The following is a 26,627-nucleotide window of genomic DNA, read 5'->3' as shown; positions in this document are numbered from 1 at the left end:
ACCCCTCTTAGAAATGCATGCTAATGTCATAGTGTAGTACAGTTGTTGAGTAAAGACTTAAAGGTGCCCATCCACTAGATGATTTATTTGAGTGATTGAACAATATTGTTCAATTGTTCAATCATTCATAAATCGTTTGAAAATCATTTGCAAAAATTTCTAAAACAACCAGCGATGCGCATGGTTATTTAGACATCTATCATTGTGCAAACAAGCTGGTCAACCTGACGATAATGTCAGGTTGAGCAATGTTTGCAGATTGATGAGCCTGCACTGAATGACTGCTTGTTCTCATCACAGACTGACAAACGACTGCATGATCGCCATGTCGTAATCGTGCACTTTTCAGCTCGTCTAATGGATGGGCAGCATAACTGGAGAAAAACTGCAGTAATGTATATACAGTACTGTAGTTGATTCATACTGTACTGTATACTGTTAAACTACTGTGTAACAGAATATGTTTTTAGTTTACTGTACACTACTGTATTCGACCGTACAGTACTTACAATCATTTTTGTTTACTTTTTCTATTTGGCATCATGCAGTAACCATTGGCAAATCAATTTTATTTTCATCTTATCTAAAAGCATGTATTAAAAAGGTGTGATTAACTACATACAGGATATTATAGTATGTTATGTTAAGTAAAAATTGTCATTAATTTATAAAATTGGTGTTTGTGTGTAATTCAGTCTTTAAGTGTTTCTGAGACCCAACATGTGCATCTGTTATTGCAAGTTACAGTTGGGGTTGTTGTGAATAATGTAGTGAGTTCGATACAGCACCCCAACAGTACTGAACAGGAATTAATCTTACTGTAAATCAGTACATGATGTACAGTACGTAAGAATTATAGTGCACAGTTTAACTATTTTTATATTAAATCATACGCAATAGCAGAAGATGCTTGCAGCCCCGATCAGGGAGATCCATGCTCCAAGTATTGGGGAAAATAACAGTACAGATGCATGCACAGATCACTGCATTCCGTGTTGCAAGCGGCTACTGTATGATAACAAAAAAGTCAATAAGACACAGATGCAGGGGCGTATCTTCCTATGGGCCAGGATTGCCCTCACCAGGGGCCCCAACTGATGGGGGTTGCTGCCCGCAGTCAATTATATCCATGTTGCCCATCCTAGTGATTTACCGGCTGCCCGGCACTTACAGTAGTATACACATACACACTGAGTCTGTCACAATCACTATAGAGTGACAGACTTAGTCTGGATCTGGCAGCGCTGGCCGACCATGTGACCCCTTAGCGTAGTGTGACATCACACACCAAGTGTGCTTTGATAGAGAGGACACACGCCTAATGGCAGCATCTAGATGCCCTTCACAGCAGGTGCAGGGAGCAGTCAGGGCACATGCTGCACTGCTAACTCTGTCATCTGGGACCTTGAGGGGTGAGGACTGAAAAGGCAGGATTTGTGTACAGCAGCATGAGGACTTGGGCCGGGGAAGTTGGGATCCGTCTATGATGGGGGGGGCCTGGCTGAGGAAGGTGATGAGGGGGTCTGGCTGAGGAAGGTGATGGGGGGCCTGGCAGAGGAAGGTGATGGGGCTGTGGACTGAGGAAGGTGATGGGGCTGTGGACTGAGGAAGGTGATGGGGGCTGTGGACTGAGGCAGGCAGCGGGGGCTGTGGACTGAGGAAGGTGATGGGGCTGAGGAAGGTAGTGGTACCAAGTTCCAACCCACTGGCCTAGTCTGGACTCCCTGGAGGGAGACACTCACTGGTCTGGACTTTCTGAAGCAACTGGAGGCTGGTCTCCTGCAAATAGCTCTGCAGTTATCTGTGACAGCCCAGCAGGTGAGGTTATTAATTCCCTCCAAGGGGCTGGAGGGAATTAATGTTTGTTTTTATTTATCTTCTGGCTGTAGAAAGTGATAAAGTGCAGAGTGATAAATGACCAACCAATCAGCTCCCAATTGTCATAATTCAAACACAGCCTGTAACATGACAGCTGGAGCTGATTGGTTGGTCATTTATCACTTTGCTCTTTATCACTTTCTGAAGCTTAATAGTGTACATCTTTCTCAGTGTGTTATTTTATTTCTGACTTATTGGGCACGCGTATAACTATGAGACTCTAAATGCCATAGCACAACTCACAGGGCACTAAGTGGGTACTGTATGCAGTGCTGTACACCACTTTCTTGAACACACAGTGCATCAGCAGTACAGTGGCATAAAGTAGCATAGAAATGCCAGGTGGTATGAAGTTGTACAGTAGACAATATATTGAGTTCAGTTGGCTTTGACAAAAATACTGAACTTTAATTGCTCGATCTAGAGTGTATATTTGCAGTACTGGGTCAACGCAGATACTGTACCTGTATAAATGACACAACTCACACACCACTAATTCCTGTAGTGAAGATTTATTAAAAAAAAAGTGTCCCTTACCAGGTCTCAAACCCTTGAAGACCACACTTGCAAGTCAATCACTAAACCTCTAACCCACAGTATCACCTGTTGTATACAGTTAGCAGTGCATCAGTTTAGTGCTGATTGCACTATCAATCCAGATCAGCTCCACTAGACATGCACATGAGACTCAATATGCCACAGAGTAGCATGACTAGCAGGGCGTTAGATGGTGTATGAAGCAACAAACTAAAGTAGCTGGGCACAACTAGTATATCTAATGTATTGAGTTTAGTAAGGGTTGAATAACAATACTGAACTAGTTAAAAATAATAAAAAAAAATTATCAAGGTCTCGAAATTTAGCAGACGGATAACCTAACCCCTTGCCCACAAGCCTGTCCTACCAAGAACTGCACCTGTCATGTATGTGATGTGACATCTAAGAATTACGTGTACTGTGAGCCTCCTTGTACTTTAGCTCGACTGGCATATGTAGTGGCTCCATTGTGTGTGACTCCCAACACACTGGGCATGAGCAGTGCTAGATCCCATTGCAACTTATGCACCAGAAATCCCATTGCAACCCCTACACTGGCATGCACCAGAGATCCCATTGTAACCCCTCGGAGCTGACAGCTACCACAGCGCCAAAGTGCTGACATTGATGCAAGTTTGTGCTTTAAATGCACAATCAGTTTGTAATACAGAGACTTCTCTCAAACAGAGCCCACTACCAGTTCCTGAAGTCATGAAAAATCACTATAGTGTCCAAGTCTGGGACAGCACCGACATTGACGCAAGTTTGCACTTTAAATGCACAGTAAGTATGTACTGTAATACAGACATCCCACTTTCACTGTTATTTGACTTCCGACCCACTGGGCATGCGCAGTGCTGTGATCTTCCATACACCATGGCATAGCACTACATGGCATATGGAGCGTCTCCACTTGGCATGTGCCAGAGATCCCATTGCAACCCCTCAGAGCTGACAGTCACCACAGCAACGACATGCAGACATTAACATGTTTGCACTTTAAATGCACAATCAGTTTGTATTATAGAGACCCCACTTTTAAACAGCTTACAGTACTATTAATTTCTAAAGTCATGAAATTACTATACAGTAGTCTGGGATGCAGTGTATGACTCCCAACACACTGGGCATGCTCAGTAGAAATAGACTTGAAATGCCATACTGTAGCGTGACTAGCAAGGCACTACGTGGGTACTGTATTGGAGAACCATACACCCCTTTCTTGAGCACACAGTGGCATAAAGTAGCATAGAACTGCCAGGATTTGTGGATAATGTATTGAATACTGAATTAATGAAGATTTAAAAAAATAAATAATATATATATATAAATATTTTAAAGGTCTTGAACCCACGGGAAAAGAAGACAGTAGAAGCAGTGAGGCTGGGCATTAGCCCCCTAGCCCACATGCCTCAACCCGATACTACAGTAGTTCCTAAAGTCATGAAATCACTACACTGTCTAAGTCCGGGACAGTGCCGACATTACATTACCGCAAGTTTGCAACTTCAACTGCACAGTCAGTGTGTAATACAGAGCTGTGCGTGCATGTGAAAATTTTTTATATAAAAGTAGAGGACTCACACACTTAATGATTTCAAACTTTATTATACATTCTTCTACAGCTTTATTATACATTCCTGATTCCATGTGGAAAACGCTGTACTACTGTATAGTTTACCGAATCAATTCTGTCAGCCAATCATCGGGTGGTGATACAGAACATTCATTGGAAATCAGATGCATGCGCTGTGTAGTTTTGGAAAAGTGACACCTGTTGGACAAAATGTTGTATTACACGTTATGACTTTTTTCCAGTACCAAGCAACCTTATGAAACTTTCTGTGTGGCACGACTCATGGCGAGGTGTATGGCACGCCATGCATGGTGCACTACATAGTATATGGAGCAACAAACTAGCTGGGCACATCTGTACGTCTTCCTTCAGCCCAGCAACTAGTAAAGGTCTTTATTAGAGACATTTCTGACTACATGGCTTACCCACGGAAAGTACAGTTTGTGGCCAAATTCTAGAGGGCCTTCCGTTCAACTTGTGGAATGAAGCTAAAATTTTCATCTGCCTATCACCCTCAGACTAATGGGCAAACAGAGAGGATCAATCAGGAATTGGAAACTTTCATTAGGCTGTTCATGTGCTCCTCTCAAGACGATTGGCTTGATCTGTTGCCTTGGGCGGAGTTTGCCCATAACTTTACATACCACTCTTCCACAGGTTCTACCCCATTTTTTGTTATTTTTGGTAGACATCCTCAAGTGCTGGAATTTCAAGATCTTCTTCCCATAGAGTTACCTGCTGTTACTAATCTGGTCGAATCCCTTTCTGATGTATGGAAGAATATCCACTTCTTCCAATAACTACAAAAGATTTGCAAACCATAAATGCCTTGCTGTTCCTCTCTTAAGAGTTGGAGATAGAGTCTTGCTCTCTACTAAGAACATTCATCTGAAGGTTCCTAGTATGAAATTTGCCCCATGATTCATTGGACCATAACGCATTCTGAAGATCATCAATCCAGTGCTTTATAAACTTGAAATTCCTCCTCAATTAGGAATATCCAATACCTTTCACATTTTTTTGCTCCGACCAATAATTCTTAATCAATTTAAAACCTCTCCACCCAAAGCACCTGTAGTACAAACTCAACAAGGTGTTGAATTCGAAATGGAAAAAATTCTTGTTTCCAGATTTTGACTGGGTTTTCTGCAATATTTGATTGATTGGAATGGCTATGGACCTGAAGAACAAGCATGGATCAAGACTTCTGATGTCCATGCACCATAGCTCATTCGTGCCTTTCATAAGAAATTTTCTATTGAGCCTTCTAGGTGTTCAGAATCCACCCTAAAGGAGGGAGTACAGTCAGGTGCAGTGGTGAGTGACATGCTGGGGATTACTCTTAGGGTCAGCTAGGCATTTCTTGGGTTATGCTGTTATTTGGTTTCTGTGGTTGCCATTATGGATGCAGCCATGACACTCCGTATCAGCTGACTAACTTTGTCCTGTTGTAGCATTGTTAGCTGCCAGCTGAAGTGGTTCACCAATTGACTGCTAACATTGTATATTTAGCCAGGCTGTGTGTAACAGGAAGTTGCCTGAACAACTTCACTACTTCAGTGTTGGTACGCTGTGGTCTCATTCCAGGCTCCACGTTGGTCCATGCTGTTTATTCGCAGTATCCTCCAGTGTGTCTTCCAGTGTTACCCACATCCTGAGTTCCAAGTGTTTCATATCTCTTCTCGAGTTTGTTTATTCTTTTTTGTTCCAGTCTCTCCCTGCTTGTGGCTACTATATACACCACTCTGTACCAGAAACCAGTGCTATGGATTAGAGCTATCTGTGCCTGGGTTCCCAGTGCATCAATTACTGATATCTGCATCTGGATTCTCAGTATATTTATTACTAATATCTGCATCTATATTCCCAGTGAATACTGATATCTGTGTCTGGATTCGCAGTACACTTGTTCATTTCCTGTGACTGTACTATATTTTCCCAGAACTTCTCCTGTGTTTTCCTGTGCTTTTGTTTCTTTCCCAATATTACTGGATACCTGACCAAAGAGTTTTGCTTGCCACTGCATCTAAGCTTAAATCCCAATTGGAGGGTTCACTGGCGAACACCTCCTGGTAAGTTAGACTCCGTGCATTTGATCAGGTCTCATCAACATCCAGTGCTAGTCAATGAGGAAGACATATATACAAGCCATGGGTGTGGTGGTGTGAACACAGGCATGTCTGTGCATCTGATCACCATTTCAGGGGTGTGCATAATTAAGATGCAGCATCATAGTACACGACACATGGCTGTAGTGCTTGCAGTAGGGTATGGTCAACCACAAGTGCTGCATATGGGTCCAATGTTACTCGATGTTACCTATTGTTGCATACACTTTCTGGAGATGACATGTGTTACTAAGGGAAAGTGGGCATCTTATGACAGACTGGTGGGCATCTAAATACATACCACGATCGCACGCCAAGACATAGTGGAAGTGTTAATATCTTGCAATGCGATCGTGGATTTTGCTTACTTTGGCAGCTGATGACTGCTTGGAAATACATCTAGCGAGTGGGTCTGAATCGAGCCCTGAACTCGAACAGCAAAATCCCTTACCAAATCTCAAACTTACTAAGAATGGATTTTGCTTATAATTTTCAACTCAAATTCGATCTGGTTTCAGTTTAAGAAAGGATTTGCTGTTCAATTTTGCACATTTATGTCCAAACTGAACAGCAAATCCCACTCCAAAATGAACTTCAAAGCCCCAAATGAATAAAAGTGCTTCATGCTTTCATTTACAGCATGAGCAGTTTGTTTTCACAAAGATGCTTGCATACATCAGTGAGATGCATGTATGTATCTTACTGTAACAAGCTTGTAAAGAATTACTGTTTAAAAAAAAATAACTGGGGTCCATCCCTAAATACACGATCAGCCCTGGACATTTCATAGCCAGTCCTGGTTGTGTAGGGTTCCCCCTGTACTTAGCACAACCACCACTTGGCTCTAAACCAATCCTGGTTCTGGAATTACAAGGGAAAAGAAGCGTAGGGTTCCCCTGTAATTTCCACAAGCAGCACCAGACCCCTTCTAGCCGGGGGGGGGGTGGTAATGTCACAGCCACGGTAATGTTTTAGCTGATGAACCTGGTGATAGGGATTCCCTGGCTGTGATATTACCCCCCCACCAGAAAGAGTCCGGTGCTGGTTGTGGAAAGCACAGGGGAACCCTACACTTTTTTTCCCCTGTAATTTCAGAACCAGGACCGGTTCAGAGCCCAGTGCTGGTAATGCTAAGTACAGGTGGAACCCTATGCAATTTTTATGACCAGGACTGGATATGAAAAGTCCGCGGCTGGTTGTGTTTTTACGGGGGGACCCCACATCATTTTCTTTTTGTACATTAACTTTTTCCAAGCTTTTTACAGTAAGACACACCCATGCATCTCACTGATGTATGTATGTATCTGTGTCAAATTGAACTGCTCATGCTGAAAATGAATGAATTAATTTCTATTCATTTGGGGATTTGCAGTTTGAGTTTGAGTTCATTTTTCATTCGATTTATAAGTCGAATCTTAGTAAATTAAGGGATCCTATTGTCCTCTATGTGAAAACATCAATGTTTTTCAGAAATACGATTTAATGTAAAATTCCTTTTTCTGTTAGATTTGACATTCGATTTTGCCTTTAGTAAATCCTTTCATAAAAAAATCAAACCAAAATCTTACCAAAATCGAATGCAAATTCAAACAGAAAACAAAATCGAACATTAGTAAATTTACCCCCAGATTTGGTTTACAGAATGCTCTGTCTTTTGTGTTTTCAGTGGTTTCACTTGATGTTTCTTTTACAGTAATTTGGGTTACCTTGCTATGGTTTTGTTAGTTATAAAGTACATGTGTGTGTGTTTTTTTCTTAAAAACATAATTCTTTGTGTATAGCATGTTTTATGGAGTTTTCATGGAGCACATTCATCTTTTTTTATTTTTTTGGTGTACCATTTTTCAGACAGACAGTATGTTTATGTGTGTGTAAATATGTTTATGTACTTTTAGTTAAAATAAAGGTGTGTTTTTTGACTTATGACATATAAAGCATAGTGAAATTGAACTCTGACGTGATGTTGTAAAGTTAGGTTGATTTTGTGTATGGAAACATCTTTGTTGCTGCTTTTTGGTTAACATGAATTTGTTAAATGTTACTATTTTATTTTTTTGTGTTTATAGCAGCTTAAACAACATGGTAGAGTTGCCATATCTGTGCCTACTATTGTGATTTAATAATAACTGTTTTGTCTGTTATGTATCATTTGCAGTTTTAGTGGTCAGTTGTTTATTTGGGCCGGTAGCAGAATCCCTACCATTCTCCTCATCCGCCAAAACAACAAGGGCAAGAGAACATATCTTCCACATCCATATTTCACTATTTGGAATGTCTGATTATAAGGTATCATGTAAATTTAGGCTCCCATCTCATTTCAACATGGAAACTCTACACATAGTATTGAATGACCTGGTATCACAAATTTTGTTACAGCAGAATTATATTCTGCTACCCAGTTCTGTCTCTCATCAAAGTCTCCTGCCTTGCAACTTTTCCCTCTCAACCCCTTTGTTCTCTCTTCCCTCCTCCTTTCTCTACTCTTCCAGCTACACACCCAGTAAAAAACAGTTTTGCCACATGAAAAGACCTAGGGGTAAATTTACTAAGATTCGAGATTGGTCAAGATGACAATCTCAGGTGAGTTTAGGCATGTTTTTCAACTCGCAAATTTACTAAAGGCAAAGTCGGGTGAGTTTGAGAGAGATTTCTCTCTTTTCACTCATAAAACTCGCACGAGATGGCAAACTCCAATCAACTCACCATCAGGACAACTCTGAAATACTTTGCATGACAAAGATGCAACTCGCAAATTTACCAAGAATCAAGATGACAAGCTCAGGTGAGATTGGAGCAAACTCTCTGCCAAACTGACTTTTCAAACTCTCCACCTCCTGAGCTGCGAGTTTGGCAGAAACATGCACATATCAGTGTGATTTGTGTATGATTCTGCCTGTAAACATTAAAAATAGGGATAATTACAAATAATATCTCATTGGGTCCCCCCCCCCTGGTCAGCCAGTCCTGGTTCCTAAAATTACAGGGAACAAAATGAGTAGGGTTCCACCGTAATTTAGAAAACAGCACCAGGCTGCAGGGCCAGTCCTGGTTTTAAATATAGGGGTGAAAAAATTGCATAGGGGCCACCCTATATTTAAAATCAGCACCAGACCCAAACCAACCGAGGTGTAATGCCACAATCAGGAGACCCTATCACCAGGGCTTCATGGCCAAAGCATTAACACCCCAAGCCAGTCAGGCCAAGTCGAGGATCTCAGGGGAGGTGGGGACCCCCCAAGAAGGGGTCCCCTATCTCCCAAAGCCTCAGGCTTGGCCTGAAGCCCAGGGATCTTTCCTGCACCCCTGGACTGTGGGTATGGGGGTAATAAAGTGTTAAATAGTAGTAAACTATTGTATTTTATAGAGGAACTACAGGTGCCAGCAGGTGGCCGGCACCCGTATTTCCACTGTAAAATAAATAGTTAAATAAAGACAAAACACACACACCATATACCGTACAAGTTTAATACATACACGTATCCCATTCACACATACTTACCTGCTGCCAGGTGATCTCCTATATTCACCTCCATCCTTGCACTGGTCTCTGTTGCATCCAGGGGGATGTCTTTCCTAAATTACGGTGGAACCCTATTTGTTTTGTTCCTCCTAATTTTAGGAACCAGGACTAGCCGACCAGTCCAGGGCTGGTTTTGCTTTTTGGGGGGAGTGCCCTATGTCATTTTTTAAAAAAGTTAACCCTTCTTTTACAGGTCTAACACACAAGCAGCCTTCACATATCGCACTGATATGTACAGGCTGCTTGCTCAGGAGAGTTAGGCAAAGAGAAAACTCGGGTGAGTAATCGCCTTCAAAATGTGCTACCCGGGAGCGATATCTTGTTCTGCTTCACCATCAGCCAACTGGATTTGGCACAAATCGCCGGTGTAAATTTGAGAGTTAAATAATGAAAAAAAGTTCTGGCGATGTCCAGCTAGATTAATCTCAAAGTAACTTGGGATAAACTCGAATCTTAGTAAATTTACCCCTAGTCTCTCACACATACACTTGATCAGAAGACAGAGATTACTACTGTACCTGTGAGTCAAGTTACACCCAATTTCCATATATGAGAGGATGAACTGAGCCTGAACAGACACATTTGTTGGGACTGTTCACTAAAGAGCTGCTAAGGCCTATGATCTTCAAGGACATAAGTATATCTTTACTATATTACATTGCTTACAATGAACAATTAGAATATTGCACCTGAATAAATAATATATGTAGACAGTATTTTATATGTGTAATTGATATAGTTTTGTAGTTATTTGTAGCAGGTTTATGTATGTACTGTGTTTCCCTATTTTAATAAACTAATATACAGAGAACTTTGGAGGCGTTTTATGTTATTTCATGTGGTGAAAGGACTAAAGGCCTGATTCACTATGGGTTACAACTGCTAATATGCATGCAATTGGCTGATTTTTGCATTCTGCACATGCGTATGCATTGCAGTATGCATGCATGAATTAGCACTGCGATTGGGACTGCAATCACAGAGGCTATACAAACCCATTTGAAGTGATTGACAGGAAGTGTCATTTGTGGGTGGTGACGGGGGGTCGGTCGAGTGAAAGCAGGAGTGCCAGTGCAATTCAAAGCCGCTTGCAGGGGCATGCATACATTATCCACTGCGACGGCATACGCAGCCATAGGTCTCATAGTGTGCGTGGAAGTTAGCAAATTTCTGAGTAAGGTCATTGCTTGTGCATGTCCATATTCACACTTGGATCAAGGGTTCATACATAAAAGTAAAACAGAAAACAAATACAAAATAGTGTAATCCAGTTAGAATACAGATATATATCAGTTCCTAAACTGGAAGTTGCTAAAAAATGGTTTCCCAATATATCCATATAAGGTTTCGGGGTGATCCCCTTGCATACCACTTATACTTCAAAATGAAGGGTGGTATTCAATTAGTTTTGCACCCGCGATAAAGTTCTGCCTGCCGGACTTTTTGCCTACATTACATCTATTGCCACGGAAACTTATCGTGCATGTCCCCGCTATTCGCCGTGCTCAATTCAAAAAGACGTGAAAAAGGCAACCCGCGAAGTCAGAACAGGCAGAAAGTGGTGTCAGAATTGGGGAAATCAGCCTTAATCCCCCCAAAAGATGCAGAAACATTGGGGATCAATGTGGCAGTGCTCGAACAGCCCTAAAATAACTGTTTGGGGTACTTAAGTTGGTACAATAACCTCTAATTAGTGTCTTTGCACAAGTGGTGAAGATAGGCATTAAGCAGTATTTTTTGGAGAAAATAAGTAATCCTGGCAAATTTGGGGTACTTGAAAATGGGAGCAAGCATCTTTGTAAGTCTCTAAAGTGAAGTTTTAATTTTGAAGTTGTCCCCCATTTTGTTCTTTTTTGGGGTGTTCTTCATTTTGTTCTTGGAATCTTTTATGTAGTTGTCCATTGGGGAGCTGTCCCAAGGGTTCTGAGTGGTTTCCCCACCTTTGCACCCCAAAATAATAATGTTGCACTTCTTTTTTCCTGCTATTCTGAGGCAAATCTTTTTTGCCTATTACATTGCATTGACTTTCCGCGTATGCGTAAAGCGGGCAGAATTGACTACAGAGATAAGTTTCCAAAAGACGCAATCAGTGATACTTTTTTTGTGGATCTTGGCTTTTTGCATCTAATTGAATACAGGCCTCAGTAATGTGCAAAACTTTATTTTATGGGTATCTATAAAAAATATATAAAAACACAAAGGACCATACAGAGGAGAATAAGGGGGGGGGGGTAGTCTGCCATAGTTGGTACAAGGATCCTGTGTAAATATAGCAAGACAAAATCCTCCCTCTCTCTGGTCAGTCCATAAAGCATAAATGTCCTCCACCAACGCCTTTCAATCCTTTAATAGGATCTTTTTCAAGGCACATGGTGGACATCCTAACTAACCAACAATAAGTACACTAACTAATTAATGATCCTCCAATCATTACATCCTTATAGTCCTGCAATCTGCATTTCAATGTAGCCCAGTCCGAATTATAAAGCAAAGTTTTTTATACATGGTCCTGGTCTGGTCTGTACTTTTGCCGCCAAATTCCTGGTGATGCAGGAAGACACAGGAGAAGTACTGGGAGAGTATAGTAGCTCAGATTCTCAGGGAGCATCACAGTCACAGGTAACAAACAAGTGTACTGCGAATCCAGACACAGATATCAGTAATAGATGCACTAGGAATATAGTAATAGATGTACTGGGAATCTAGGTGCAGATATCAGTAATAGATGTACTGGGAATCTAGATGCAGATATCAGTATTTGATGCACTGGGAACCCAGATGCAGATAGAGCTCTAATCCAAAGCACTGGTCTCCTGTACAGAGTTGTGTATATAGTAGCCACAAGCAAGGAGAGACTGGAACAAAAGAAAATAAACAAACTCAAGAAGAGATATGAAACACTTGGAACTCAGGATGTGGGTAACACTGGAAGACACACTGGAGGATGCTGCGAATAACCTCAGCAATGTGGAGCCTGGAATGAGACCACAGCGTACCAACACTGAAGTAGTGAAGTTGTTCAGGCAACTTCCTGTTACACACAGCCTGGCTAAATATACAATGTTAGCAGTCAATTGGTGGACCACTTCAGCTGGCAACTAACAATGCTACAACTGGACAAAGTTAGTCAGGTGATATGGAGTGTCATGGCTGCATCCATAAAGGCAACCACAGAAACCAAATAACAGCACAACCCAAGAAAGTCCTAGCTGACACTAAGAGTAATCCTCAGCGTGTCACTGACCACTGCACCTGACTGTACCCCCTCCTTTTAGGGTGGATTCTGAACAACTAGAAGGCTACCTAGAAAATTTCTTATGAAAGGCATGAATGAGCTGTGGCGCATGGACATCAGAAGTCTTGATCCATGCCTGTTCTTCAGGTCCATAGCCTTTCCAATCAATCAAATATTGCAGAAGACCCAGTCGAATTCTGGAATCAAGAATTTTGCCACTTCAAATTCAACACCTTGTTGAGTTTGTACTTGAGGTGTTTTGGGTGGAGAAGATTGAAATTGATTAAAAATTAATGGTCGCAGCAAAGAAATGTGAAAGGTACTGGATATTCTTAATTGAGGAGGAATTTCAAGTTTATAAAGCACCGGATTAATGATCTTATGGTCCAATGAATCATGAGGCAAATTTCATACTAGGAACCTTCAGATGCATTTTCTTAGTAGAGAGCCAGACTCTATCTCCAACTCTTAAGAGAGGAACAGCAAGGCATTTACGGTCTGCAAATCTTTTGTAGTTACTGGAAATCTTTTCCAAGAAGGAGTTGATATTCTTCCATACATCAGAAAGGGATGCAACCAGATTAGCAGGTAACTCTATGGAAGGAAGATATTGAAATTCCATCACTTGAAGATGTCTAACAAAAATAGCAAAAAATGGGGTGGTATGTAAAGTTATGGGCAAACTCCGCCCAAGGCAACAGATCAAGCCAGTCATCTTGAGAGGAGTACACAAACAGCCTAATGAAAGTTTCCAATTCCTGATTGATCCTCTCTGTCTAGCCATTAGTCTGAGGGTGATAGGCGGATGAAAATTTTAGCTTAATTCCACAAGTAGAATGCAAGGCCCCCATGAATTTTGCAAGAAATTGTACACCCAAATCTGATATGATTTCCTTGGGTAAGCCATGTAGCCAGAGATATCTCTAATAAAGACCTTCACTAGTTGCAGGGCTGAAGGAAGACCTACTAGGGGTATAAAATGTGACATCTTCAAAATTTGGTCCACTACTACCCATATAGTATTATGGCCTTTGGAACTTGGCAATCCAAGATGAAATCTATTGAGAGATGGGTCCAGGGAGTTCTAGGGATGGGTAGTGGATGAAGAGGACCAACAGGTTGCTGCATGCTGACTTGTGCTAAGCGTACTTGGCATAGGAGATTATGAAACTACCGACATCCTCTCTCATAGTGGGCCACCAATAGGAGCATTGCAGAAATTTGAAAGTTTTAAGTCATGAAGATTCTGCTAGGAGAAGGTGTCAAAACTTGTGTGAGCAAAGACCATGGGATCCAGGATTGGATGAGTAGGAGGCAGTTCTTTCTCTTTGTGTATGGGTAAAAAAGATCTAGAGAGGGCGTCAACTTTTAGATTCTGGATGCTTTTAGAAAATGGACCTTGAAAATGAACCGGGAAAAAAATAGAGACCATCAAGCGTGCCGGATATTCAGACGATGGGCAGTCTTGAGATATAATAGATTTTTATGATCCAAAATAATGGTAACCGGGTACCTGGCCCCCTCCAACAGGTGTATAAACTCTTCCAAAGCAAACTTCATAGCAAGCAGCTCCTGATCCCCAGTGGCATAGTTCTTTTCTGCCAGTGGAAAATTTTCACAACTTCCCGTCCTCAGCCACTTGAGATAATATGGCTCCTACTCCCAAGGAGGAGGCATCCACTTCCAAGGTAAATGGTTTTTCCATCTGTGGTTGTCGAAGTATGGGCGCAGAGAAAAAGGCTTGTTTTAAATTGAAAAGGCAGTTTCTGCAGTGGGTTAGCAAAGGGAAGGATTTGCCCCTTTTCTTGAAAGGGCAGTAATGGGAGTGACAATAGTTTAGAAGTTGTGGATAAATCTCTGGTAATACTTGGAGAAAACGAGAAAGCATTGGATAGCTTTCAAAGAATTAGGTTTTGCGCAATTGTTGCATTATTTTATTCTTTCTGAGTTACTATTTATTTGGGTAGTTTTGTGAACCTCCTTTTAATGCATATAATGCATATTTAATCTGTATTTGGGCATCATCACAGAAGTTTTTTCTATTAGATTGCATTGTGTTCACTATCTGTGTATTGCTGCAAACATGTTTTCATATAGAGAAGAGAGTAAAGAGTTAAGTAAGCACGCCTTCTCTCAATCAAACATTGAAACAAATATTTGTGATGATGATTTACATTCAGTATTTAGAAACTGGAAATTATTATGTTTAAAGAAAATAGAATTTTGTGGGAAATTGTTACTTTGGAACAATATCAAGCATCAAAATTATACCGAAAGGTTTAAAAATTATAAAACCACCATCATTTTTAGTATCTAGCGATATGTTTAAAAAGGTATGGGAAACCATTCTTAATCATTGCTCTTCATCTTTGATTGATTTCATTTTGAGAGAAAGGAGAGAGGTACTGACAAGTCTGAATAATTAGATAAATGTATTACAAACTATGGTGCATCCTTTCAGAGAGCTAGAGGATTTTAAGAAAGCAGAAAATGTATTATTATCCAAAATAGAGAGAAACACTAAAGAATTGTGTGAGAAAAAAATAAGAACTACCAGAGGGACTATAACTTGGTTGAAGAAAAACAACATGGATATTTGGGAATATTTAAAGAAGGTAAACCAATTATTAGAAAGAGGAATATAGGTAATTACACAAATATAACTAAGTGGAAGAATGAAGATAAACATAGGATAGGTTATATTAAAAAAGATCAAGAGAATTATAGGAAAAGCTATCTTAAATGTTATTATCAAGATGAATAAAGTTTTGAAAGAAAAAGCAGAAATGGTAGTGGTATTGAAAATCCCCATAGAGCACCCTTATATGAAGATAATTTAGAAACTAATTGGAGGGAATGTAGATTTTCTAACTATGTTGCTAATCATGGTTCTGAACAAGAACAGAGGGATCTCAGTACCCTGTGAACTTCAAAAAGATATCAGGTGTTAGACCATGAAATTTCATCAACCCCCACACAATCTTTTTTAAAGTGGGATCAAAGAACTACAAGGAAAAGGTAAAAGATCCAAGTAAAAAGAGGAAACAAGGGATGAGAGGTAGTATACAGAAGAGAGCAAAAATAATATTTTAGAAAAACAGTTAGAGAAACAATCTGAAGATTTAGGCAAAATCTTTAATCTGAGTAATAGAATTCTAAACCCCATTGAGTAAAAAGTTTTACAAAAGGGGATTAAGTTCACCCCAACTGGTGATGTTGATACTTTTGATTTCTGTTTTGATACACAGAAATATATAAGGAAATTGACCCTAAAAAGTTCTTCTTAAATAAGGAGAAAGACAGTAAAATAATAGAAGATTGCGTTCTATCAGAGAGAGATAAGTTCAAAAGGAACTCTAGCTTTGATTCTGTTTATGAGAGAGGTAAATATTTAAATTGTTTTAATGAAATCATTACTGAGGAGCTTAATAAATTATTGAAAGATAAGAGAAAAGAGAGAAAAAAATAATTTAACTAAAAAGAAATATGAGGCTATTAGATCACTTCACGAGGACAAAGAATTAATAATAAAACCAGCGGATAAGGGTGGAGGAGTGGTCCTTATGAACAAATCTGATTATGTTAATGAAATTCTAAAACAGTTAAATTCAGGAAATACATATAAAAAATGAAAGACAGATCCCACTCAGAAAATAGCGAAAGCATTGCTTGAACTAACAACAAATGCATATGAGAGTGGAGTGATAAATAAAAATGAATATGAATTCCTGAATATAGAAGAACCTTCTGTTCCTACTGTCTACACATTACCTAAAATTCACAAGGACCCCTTCAACCCTCATGGTCGCCCAATAATATTGGGATGTAACAGTTAAACTTCAAATTTTTCTGCTTTAATTGACTATTTCCTTCAGCCTCTTGTGTTACAAACAAAAGTGTTCCTTAAAGACACCAGTGATGTAATAAGAAAAATACAAGATATACAATGTAGAGAATCTAGTGTATTATGCAGTGCCGATGTCAGCACGTTATACACGATTATAAATATGGATAAAGGATTACAGGCGGTATCCTATTTTTTTAATTCAAGTGATTATGATGAATTAAACAAGGAATTCATTTTAAATGGCATAAGGTTACTTTTAGTTAATAATTATTTTTATTTTAATGGATCGTATTACATACAGCAGGTCAGAACAGCTATGGGTTCCAGATTTGCCCCTAGTTATGCCAACTTACATATGGCCTATTGGGAAGATCTGACCATCTTTAGAGATGGGGTTCTAGGGGCAAATCTGGTATCCTGGCATCATTTCATCAACGATATCCTGCTGATGTGGGAGGGAGATCCCTCAGATCTCACAAGTTTTTTAGTTGAACTTAATAAGAATGATTTTAATATTATTTTTTCTTTTAAAATTAGTAAAAATGAAATTTCCTTTTTAGATCCATGTATTTATATTGAAAATGGGTGTTTTAAAACTAAGACTTTCAGGAAAACCACAGATTCCAATGGATATATTGACATAAAAAGTCAACATCATTCTAACTGGCTGGAGGATATTCCCTTTAGCCAGTATACAAGGATCAAAAGGAACTGTAGTGAGCCCACTATTTGCAAAAAACAGATTTTAAAAGCTAAGAAAAGATTTTTAAGTAAGGGTTGTTCAGAAAAGAGTTTAGGCAAAGCCAGAACCAAAATAGATCAAATCAATAGAGAAGGTCTCCTAATAGAAAATGTAAAACTATAGAAATAGGAGAAAAACTGAAATAGGCATTTATTAGTCAATTCAATCCTCTTTATAGAGAGGTTGAAGGGGTGTTTAGGAAAAATTGGTATTTGCTTAAAAAAAGACCCTATTATAGGGATAGAAGTGCCTGGCTATACAGTTTTTATATATCATAAGTCCCCCTCTCTAAAAAATAAACTTGTTAAAAGTACTATAGATGATGTAACTAGAATTAGTTTAAGGACACAGGGATTTCAACACTGCGGGTTGTGTTTGATGTATAGGACAGTGAAGAGCAATATGAGTAAAATCACTAGTTTTGATGTTACTGGAATCAGTTACAAAATAAAAAAATTCTTAACATGCCAAACTAAAAATGTAGTATATGCTATGGAATGTGCCTGCAGTCAACTATATATTGGGAAGACAAGTAGATGTCTCAAAGTACGTCTCGCAGAGCACATTTACAATGTTCATAAAGGTTTAAAGACACACTCTTTCTCTGCACATTTTAAAATTAATTACAATAAAAAAAGAGTGTTATAGTAAATAGTTTTGGGGCATAGAACATGCCAAGCCATCTTGGAGAAATAGAGATCTTGAGACTAGACTCTCAAAAATGGAAATTAAATGAATTTTAAAATTGGGCACTCTTGCCCCGAAAGGTTTGAACTCTCATTTTGAAATGAAATGTTTTTTAAAATAGATATATTGTTTTTAAAAGTATTTATTTTTATATCTTTGGAGTATGTATGGTATATAAATTATTATTCTCCTTTTAAAATATCATCCTCTGTTTTCTTTTTTTTTTGTATATGAATGGACATCCTAATGTTCTTTCAAGAATAATGGAGCTCATTTAATGTGATTTGGTTATTTAATATATGTGGAAAGCATATTATCAAGAATGTTGGATTGAAATAATATAATAATAAGGCATATCCGAGTTCCATGTTTATTATGGAACACATGAAATTTAAATCAATGGAATGCAGACTTGTTCTATACGGATATGCATAGTAATGAAACATAAAGTGGAACGCATGAAATTTCCTGTCATGTGCAGGAGTGATGAATGGAACGCATGACGTTATATCCGGCAATACGCATTGATCAGCTTGGATGCCAAGTGGAACACATGACGCTATATCCGGTAATGCGCAGTGACTAGCCCGGATGCTGAATGGAACGCATACTGCGGAAGCGGAAGAGTTCCTTCGTTTATGGCAATTTGTTACACATGTAGGTTTTTCATTTACTTAATTACAGTGGGTATTTATTGAGGAGTAGGGAGGATCAGCTACAAGCGCTTCTGAGGAAGAACCAGCCTGGTTCAAAATGCTTTAAGTGGTGTGGCTGCATATATCACTGAACACTGTGGGGGAAACACTTTACCTGTTTTGGCCTAAGGATTGAGGAGTATCCGGAACTCTGTTTACAACCTTGCTTTAAAACCTGTTGTGATGAGTATATGTTTGTCCATATAGACATGCTGATGTGTTACATGACTGTTTTAATGATTTACTTGACCTACACCAATTGTTCCATCAAAGAGTTCAGAGAAAAAAGCATTCATATATTCACTATAACTCCGGACTCTTAAGGGTGATTATCCTATTTATGGTTACATGTACAGGTTTTGCGCAATTGTATTATTTTATTCTTTCTAATTTCTACAGTCATCAAACTATACTTTACTTGTGAAGAGGTGGTTACTACCCCTAGTCAGACACTCCCGATTCTGTTTAGGGTCTTTTGTTTCCTACTAGAAGAGGACAAGCACTGTTGATATGTCCAGGAGTGGCACAATATAGACATCTTATTCTGGAAATGTCGAGTATGCTCAGGCGGAGATAAGCGGGCTCTATTAACCTGTATTGGTACTTCTTTCGAGGAAGAAGGGAAAGAGATAGATTGAGTTGGCATTTGACAATCTCAAAAATGTCCTCTGGTAGACAGTCGTTCTCTATGGCTGATGTAAATTTTAATTCATAGTGATGTTAATTCTGCAAGAAACTCAGGAAGATCTCAAGAGGCCAACTCGTCTTTCAATTTCTCAGATAATTCATAAAGGAATGTTGCCTGGAGCGCTTCATCATTCCATTTTAACTCAGATGTGATGGTCTGAAATTGGACAGCGTTGTGACCCACAGTGCGTGTTCCTTGGCAGACTCGAAGGAGATAGGAAGAAGCTGAAGCGAATTGACCTGGCTCATCCAAGATCCTTTTGAAGGCACTGATGAAGTCATTATAATAGAAAACAAGCAGATCAGCTTATTTCCAGAGTGGAGACACCCAGTTCAATGCAGTTCCAGAGAACAGAGAAATAACATGCCACTTAGATCTCTAAGTGGGAACATTTTGGAGTAGGCACTCAAAATGGATCTCGCACTGGTTAATAAACCCATGACAATGCTTAGTACTCCCATCAAAGTGTTCAGGTGTAGCCAACTGCAGGCGAGGTAGTGGGTTAGCAGGAGGGGACCCAGATGGAGCTGGAAGCACAGTAGCCAGAGTAGACTGAATGGCGAGTAGTTTGGTAGAAAGCTCTTGGAGGTACTGAGCCATTTACTAATGGCTGCCATCAGGGGGGAACTGTCTGGCCTGGAGTCCCGGGCCCAGACACTCTGCGGGTCTGCCCACTCCGCCTGTCCACTACTTCCCATCTGCCAAACTTACATTCACTGACAGGCTCGGCTAGGGGTCTGCAGCTGCTTGCACCCACTGCTATGTCCTCTAACTATCTCCACAATCACCGGCTGCTGCTGCCGTGTATGTTCTGTGCTGCTAGCCTATAACACAATCGAGCAGCCAGGAGCATCTTCTCTGCCTGCCTCACACACAGGCAGCAGCGGTGGGTGGTTGGAGAGGTAAGGAGGGGATATAGTAGTGGGCACGGGCCCCCGAGGCTGAGCCTGTCAGTGATTGTAAATATGGCAGAGGGGAAGTAGTTGGGCTGGCAGACCCCTCATTGTGAGGAGCAAGGAGAGAGTCAGGGTTACTGTGAGGCTCTGTATAATTGGGGCAGGGAGGCCCTGCCTATTTGGTTCATCCCGGGCCACAAAATTTCTGATGGCGGCCCTGCACCTACTGTTGTGTGGCCTCCTGATTCTCTATATGGGTGTCGAGGTCTTGCAGTGTCTCTGCACCCTTGAAACCTGAGGCTTCTTTTTGGCCTGAACAAACTGTCACACTAGCATTCTCAAGATCCTCAGATGGTGGGCTTAGAGCCTGGGCATTGGGGAAAGAAGATAGGAGGAGGTAGGGGGCTTGTACATATGTCTTCCTCATCCACTAGCACCGAATGTTGACCAGACCTAACCAAAGGTGACCACTCCAATTGGGATTTTGGATTTGGGCTTAGCTGCACCCGACAAGCAGGTCACAGCCCTTTAGTCAAGTATTCAGTACAAGTGGGAAAGAAACAAAAACACAGGAAGACACAAGAGAAGTACTGGGAGAGCATAGTAGCTCAGATACTCAGGGATTGTCACAGGTAATGAACAAGTGTACTGGGAATCCAGACACAGGTATTAGTAATAAATGCACTGGGATTATAGACACAGAAATCAGTAATAGATGTACTTGAATCCAGATGCAGATATCATTAATTGATGCACTGGGAACCCAGACGCAGATAGAGCTTTAATCCAAATCACTGGTCTCAGGTACAGAGTGTTATATATAGTAGCCACAAACAGGGAGACACTGGAACAAAAGAAATAAAAACTCGAGAGGTGATATGAAACACTTGGAACTTGGGACATGGGTAACACTGGAAGACACACTGGAGGATACTGCGAGTAAACTCAGCACGGACCAACGTGGAGACTGGAATGAGACCACAGCTGTTCAGGCAACTTCCTGTTACAGGGAGCTTGGCTAAATACCCAACGGTAGCAGTCCATTGGTGGACCACATCAGCTGGCAGCTTATGATGCTACCACAGGAAAAAGGTAGTCAGGTGAAATGAACTGTCATGGCTGCATCCATGACAGCAACTGCAGGAACCAAGCGACAGCACAACCCAAGATAGTCCTAGCAGACCCTAGGACTAATCCTCAGTGCATCACTGACTGCTGCATCTGACATCTGAATGCCCAGGAGATCAGGGGAAGCCGGCATTGTGGTGAGAATGGCCGTCCCAGGCCACAACCTGACAAAACATTTATCTTAATAGAAATACTTAGACAAGCTGAAACTTTCTCCAACTTCGACGTTTTTTGAAAGGTACATAAGTGCTGGGTATGAATTTTAATGGTTACAGCTACTCCTGTTGTGAAAATTCAAAACGATAGTTTAATTGTGTAGTGGTATAGAGTGTACACATGCAAGTGCAGGTATAAAGGGTCTGAGAGCCCATAATGCCATATCTACTGACATTCTGGATCCAAGGGAAGTACATCTCTCTAGAAGCATCCGCCCAAACATCAGACCGAATCAATCCAAGCGGCGGTTTGGGCCTTCTCATCTGACTTATTGCCTTGATTCCACTTCAAGGCAATACGTCATCCTTGCGGCCTCAGATCTTGTTGGTTTTGGATTCTATATAAGGTGCCACAGCTGGGTCTTAGCACCATTTCCATGCCAGGCACGCTGCTATATGCTGTACTCTGCTGTAAAGGCTGTGCTGCTATTTGTCATTTTGTGTAGCATGGGTACACTGTTTTATGCTGCGCTGTACTTTGCAGTATAGGCTGTGCTGTGTCCAAACTAACAAGTGGCTCTGCTGCTTTTAGTCAATGTGTATAGGGGGGCATGCTGCTGTATGCTGCGCTGTAATCTGCTGTATAGAATATGCTGTGTCCAGACTAACAAATGGCTGTGCTGCTCTTACTCAATGTGTAAAGGGGGGCATGTGGCTGTATGCTGCACTGTAATCTGCAGTATAGGTTATGCTGTGTCCAGGCTCACAAGTGGCTGTGCTGCTCTGTATATTAGTCAATGTGTATAGTGAGCATACTGCTGTATGCTGTACTGTCCTCTGCTGTAAAGGCTTTGCTATGTCCAGACTCACAATTGGTTATTTTGCACTTAGTCAATGTGTATAGGGGGGCATGCTGCTGTATGCTGCGCTGTAATCTGCTGTATAGAATATGTTGTGTCCAGACCATCAAATGGCTGTCCTGCTCTTTCTCAATGTGTACAGGGCGGCATGCGGCTGTATGCTGCACTGTAATCTGCAGTATAGGTTATGCTGTGTCCAGGCTCACAAGTGGCTGTGCTGCTCTGTATATTAGGCAATGTGTATAGTGAGCATACTGCTGTATGCTGTACTGTCCTCTGCTGTAAAGGCTTTGCTATGTCCAGACTATTGATACCTAGTAAAAATCTCTGTACAATCCTGCCTATACCCTCTACACCTTTATATGATCCTGCCTATACCTTCTAAAATTGTCACAAATTTAGCGTACTGAGTTGCATAGTAAATAAATGCCTTCAGACTTTGAATGTGTTTCCAATGCACAAAAGGTTATTATTCAACATAAAAACAGAAGGTTACACGCTGTGATCTAAAGACAATTAGCACAAATATATCATACAGACCCAAAGTACAGTTGTTACATACACACGCGCTCTGGAACCAGATACCAGCATCAGCAAGAAACCTCCGTCAACAGCATCAGCAAGAAGACTCCCGATTGGGGTCAGAGAGCGCACATATATACTCTTACAGGGGCAGGCAATATAATAAGCAAGTTTGGCATGATTCCATTGGTTCTCTGTCACGATGCTTCTGTTACAGGACAGTTAACAGGTCAATTCAAATGGACACAGGTCAGCCTCCGACAGCCTTTTGTCTCCTTTTTCCTGCTGTATGCAATTCTAAGCTGCTAATATTACATAGTAGATTTTAGTATTTTAACTCTCTGGAGTCCATAAGTTGCAGATGCATGTTGCGATCTTCTCACCGATGACATCGGGAAGCTGTTGAGACAGAGTAGATCAGCACAACACCAAACACGGTCTGCTTATCATGTACTAAACCTTAGATATCAAATAATCTTTATTTCACAACATTAGTAATAAATGAATAAACCTTGAATATTACACTTTGGAGCTATGAAACCTTTTAAGTATTAGGGGTTTGGGAAAGAACGCGAGTTAGAGTTCACCATGGTACGTGTTTTGCAGGGTTGATCCCTTTGTATGTTTTAGTGACTGTCTGTATTTATATAGTGAGAACTTTTAACTTGGGGTTGTTGCGAACGCATGAAACTAATAAACAGCGTTCGCACGCGGGGTATTATGCAGTTGCTAATGTGCGTATGGTGTTAACAGCGCAACTGTGCATATTTAATGTGTATATGGGGTATGATGAGATATGCGGTCGCACGATGCTAATAATTGCATCGCCGTAAGTACTTAAGTGTGAGTTTCGCTAAAATGGCGCAGGGTGGCCATTCGCAAAATGGCGTCGTGCAGATCTCATTTTTAAGATGGTCTTGTTGCCATTCGCAAGATAGCGTTGTGCAGATCTAATTTTTAACTGATCCTGTCTCAGCCAATTATCCGGCTTCCACAAGACTCATAAGCAGTGGCATAACTATAGTATTTGGAGCCCAGGGCAAATTTTAAAATGGAGCCCCCCCTATGTGTGTGCACCCAAAAAATGGGTGCAGTCACAAGGGGCGTGGTCACTTAAAAATGGGGCATGTCAACATGACACACTCCCCTTTCTCGTCACTCTTAACATTCCTTTCCATATGCACCTTAACCCCAGTAGTGCCCCTTATACAGTACCCCCAGTATGCAATGTCTCCAGTTGTGGTCCCTCTTATTCAGGCCCCAAGCAGTGTCTCTTATACAGTACCCCCAGTAGTGGTCCCCCTTATGCAGCCCCCCCATTTGTTCCCATTATACAGTACCCTCAGTATGCAATGCCCCCAGTAATGGTCCCCCTTATGCAGCCTGCCATTAGTTCCCCTTATGCAGTGCCCCATGTAGGGCCCCTTATACAGTGCACCCAGTAGTGGTACCCCTATGCAGTGCCCTTTATATAGTGCCCCCAGTAGTAGTCTCCCCTATGCAGTGCCCCCAGTAGTGGTTCTCCCTGTTGATTTGTTTGGGGCAGCTAGCACTCACCTTTGTATTTTAGGTCTGTTTAAAGAAGAGTGGCATAAGACATACAGTATACTGTACATCCTTGTAATGTACGGTCTTAGGGTAAAATGAAGATCACTGTAAAGAAACTTAAGGCCTGATTCAGAGGTGTACGCTGTTTGCATGCGCTCGCTCTGAATCAGGGTGTACCTTTTTTTTCTCCCTGCCTCCAGGCTGCTCGCACAGCTGTGGGTGACCACCCACAGCTTGTGCAAGCGGCCTGGCGATGGTCAAAATTATCGCAACCATCGGGCTTGTGGCGAGACCCTGCAGGAGGGGCTCGGCTACCGCAAGCACGAGTGGACTTCCTGCTCTAATAGAACAGGAAGTCCACTACTGACATCACGAGTGATGTCAGTAGGGCAATCCACAAATGGCAGGCATTCCTAAGGGAACGCCTGTATTTGTGCAGCCACCCCCCCTCCCTGCCTACAAAATGGGGCAAGCTGTCAATCAGCATCGACAGCCACCCCATCTTGTAGTGAGACCCGGAGCGACAGAGCGGGTCTGACTCATGCACTTAGTTACTAGTTTAAAGGTGGGATTTTATTGTAATAATGAGCTCATACTATAAATGGACAGACTAACAAATACTTACAGGGAAACATGGAGGGAAGGGGACGGGATGATGGTGAGGCAGGGTATATGAAAGTGAAGGTAAGACTAAAAATCTTTTTTTTAAAAAGGGGAGGGGTTATCCAAAAAAGGTAAAACAAATGTATTGAATGACGAAATATGAATAGGATTGAGGAGTGTTAAGATTATTAGTTTTTACTGACAGTGTGTTTTGAATGACAGCCTTGTTGCTGGGTAAATTGAGTATTAGTTTGGGTGTGATCAGCTGCTTCCAAGGGCCAGTCATATAGTTTGGGGGAGTGGTTATAGGGGACTATATAGGAGCCTGTGGTCCTTGGGATCAGCCTCTTTGAAAGAAATTTTGAAAGCTAAGTACCAGTGCCCCTGTGCCATAGCCCAAGCAGCTTAGTTTGATCATGCCTCGCCCACGTCGCTCTGCTCCTCCACCCCGTCAGCTAGCTGATTATGCTAGCCCCCTCAGCTTTCCCCCTGCGCGTCCGCGCACCCCCCTTTCCCCACCTGTGCTGTCCCCACGTCCTCCTTCCCCCCCACCTCACCTCTGATGCTGCCGTCCTCCCCATCGGCTCCCCCTCCTCCCGTGCACGCTGGTGCGGCTGCACCAGCGCATCATGCGGGTCCTGCTACCCCGGCGGAGGTTGTGCACTCGGCAACCTCCCCGGGCCGACTCACTCCCCACGCGGCTCCGGCGGGAGCGTCCGATGGACGCTCCTCGCCGTCCCACAGCAGTCACGCAGCGGCTGGCACTTCCGCTGCGCCAGCGGGGGCGCGAGTGCTCGCGCCTCCCGCTGGTTACTCTGCTTCGGGTCCGCCGACGGGAGCGTCCGATGGACGCTCCTTGCCGGCGCCCACCAGTCACACGGCGACTGCCGCTTACGCTGCGCCAGTGGGGGCGCGAGTGCTCGCGCCTCCCACTGGTTACTCTGCATCGGGTCCGCCGACGGGAGCGTCCGATGGACGCTCCTTGCCGGCGCCCACCAGCCACGCGCCGGCTGCCGCTTACGCTGCACCGGCGGGGGCGCGAGTGCTCGCGCCTCCCGCTGGTCACTCTGCATCGGGCCCGCCGTCGGGAGCGTCCGATGGACGCTCCTTGCCGGCGCCCATCAGCCACACGTCGGCTGCCGCTTACGCTGCACCGGCGGGGGCGCAAGTGCTCGCGCCTCCCGCTGGTTACTCTGCATTGGGCCCGCCGGCGGTTAGCGTCGCGGGTCACGTGGGGTCATTAGGTTTTGGTCCCCGGGGAGCGGGGGGTCCCGCCGGCCCGGTCTGCACGTCGGGCCCGGCGGCCATCTTAACCCCGGCGGCCATTTTGAGTAGCACCCCTGGGTCTATCAGCCCCATGCTTAGTCAACCTGCCCAATTTTGGCCTAGGCAAGCTGTCCCT

This window comes from Taudactylus pleione, unplaced genomic scaffold (assembly GCF_031769625.1).
Source record: "Taudactylus pleione unplaced genomic scaffold, aTauple2 ptg000396l, whole genome shotgun sequence".
NCBI classification, from domain to species: Eukaryota; Metazoa; Chordata; class Amphibia; order Anura; family Myobatrachidae; genus Taudactylus; species Taudactylus pleione.
Note: the sequence above shows the minus strand (reverse complement) of the source record.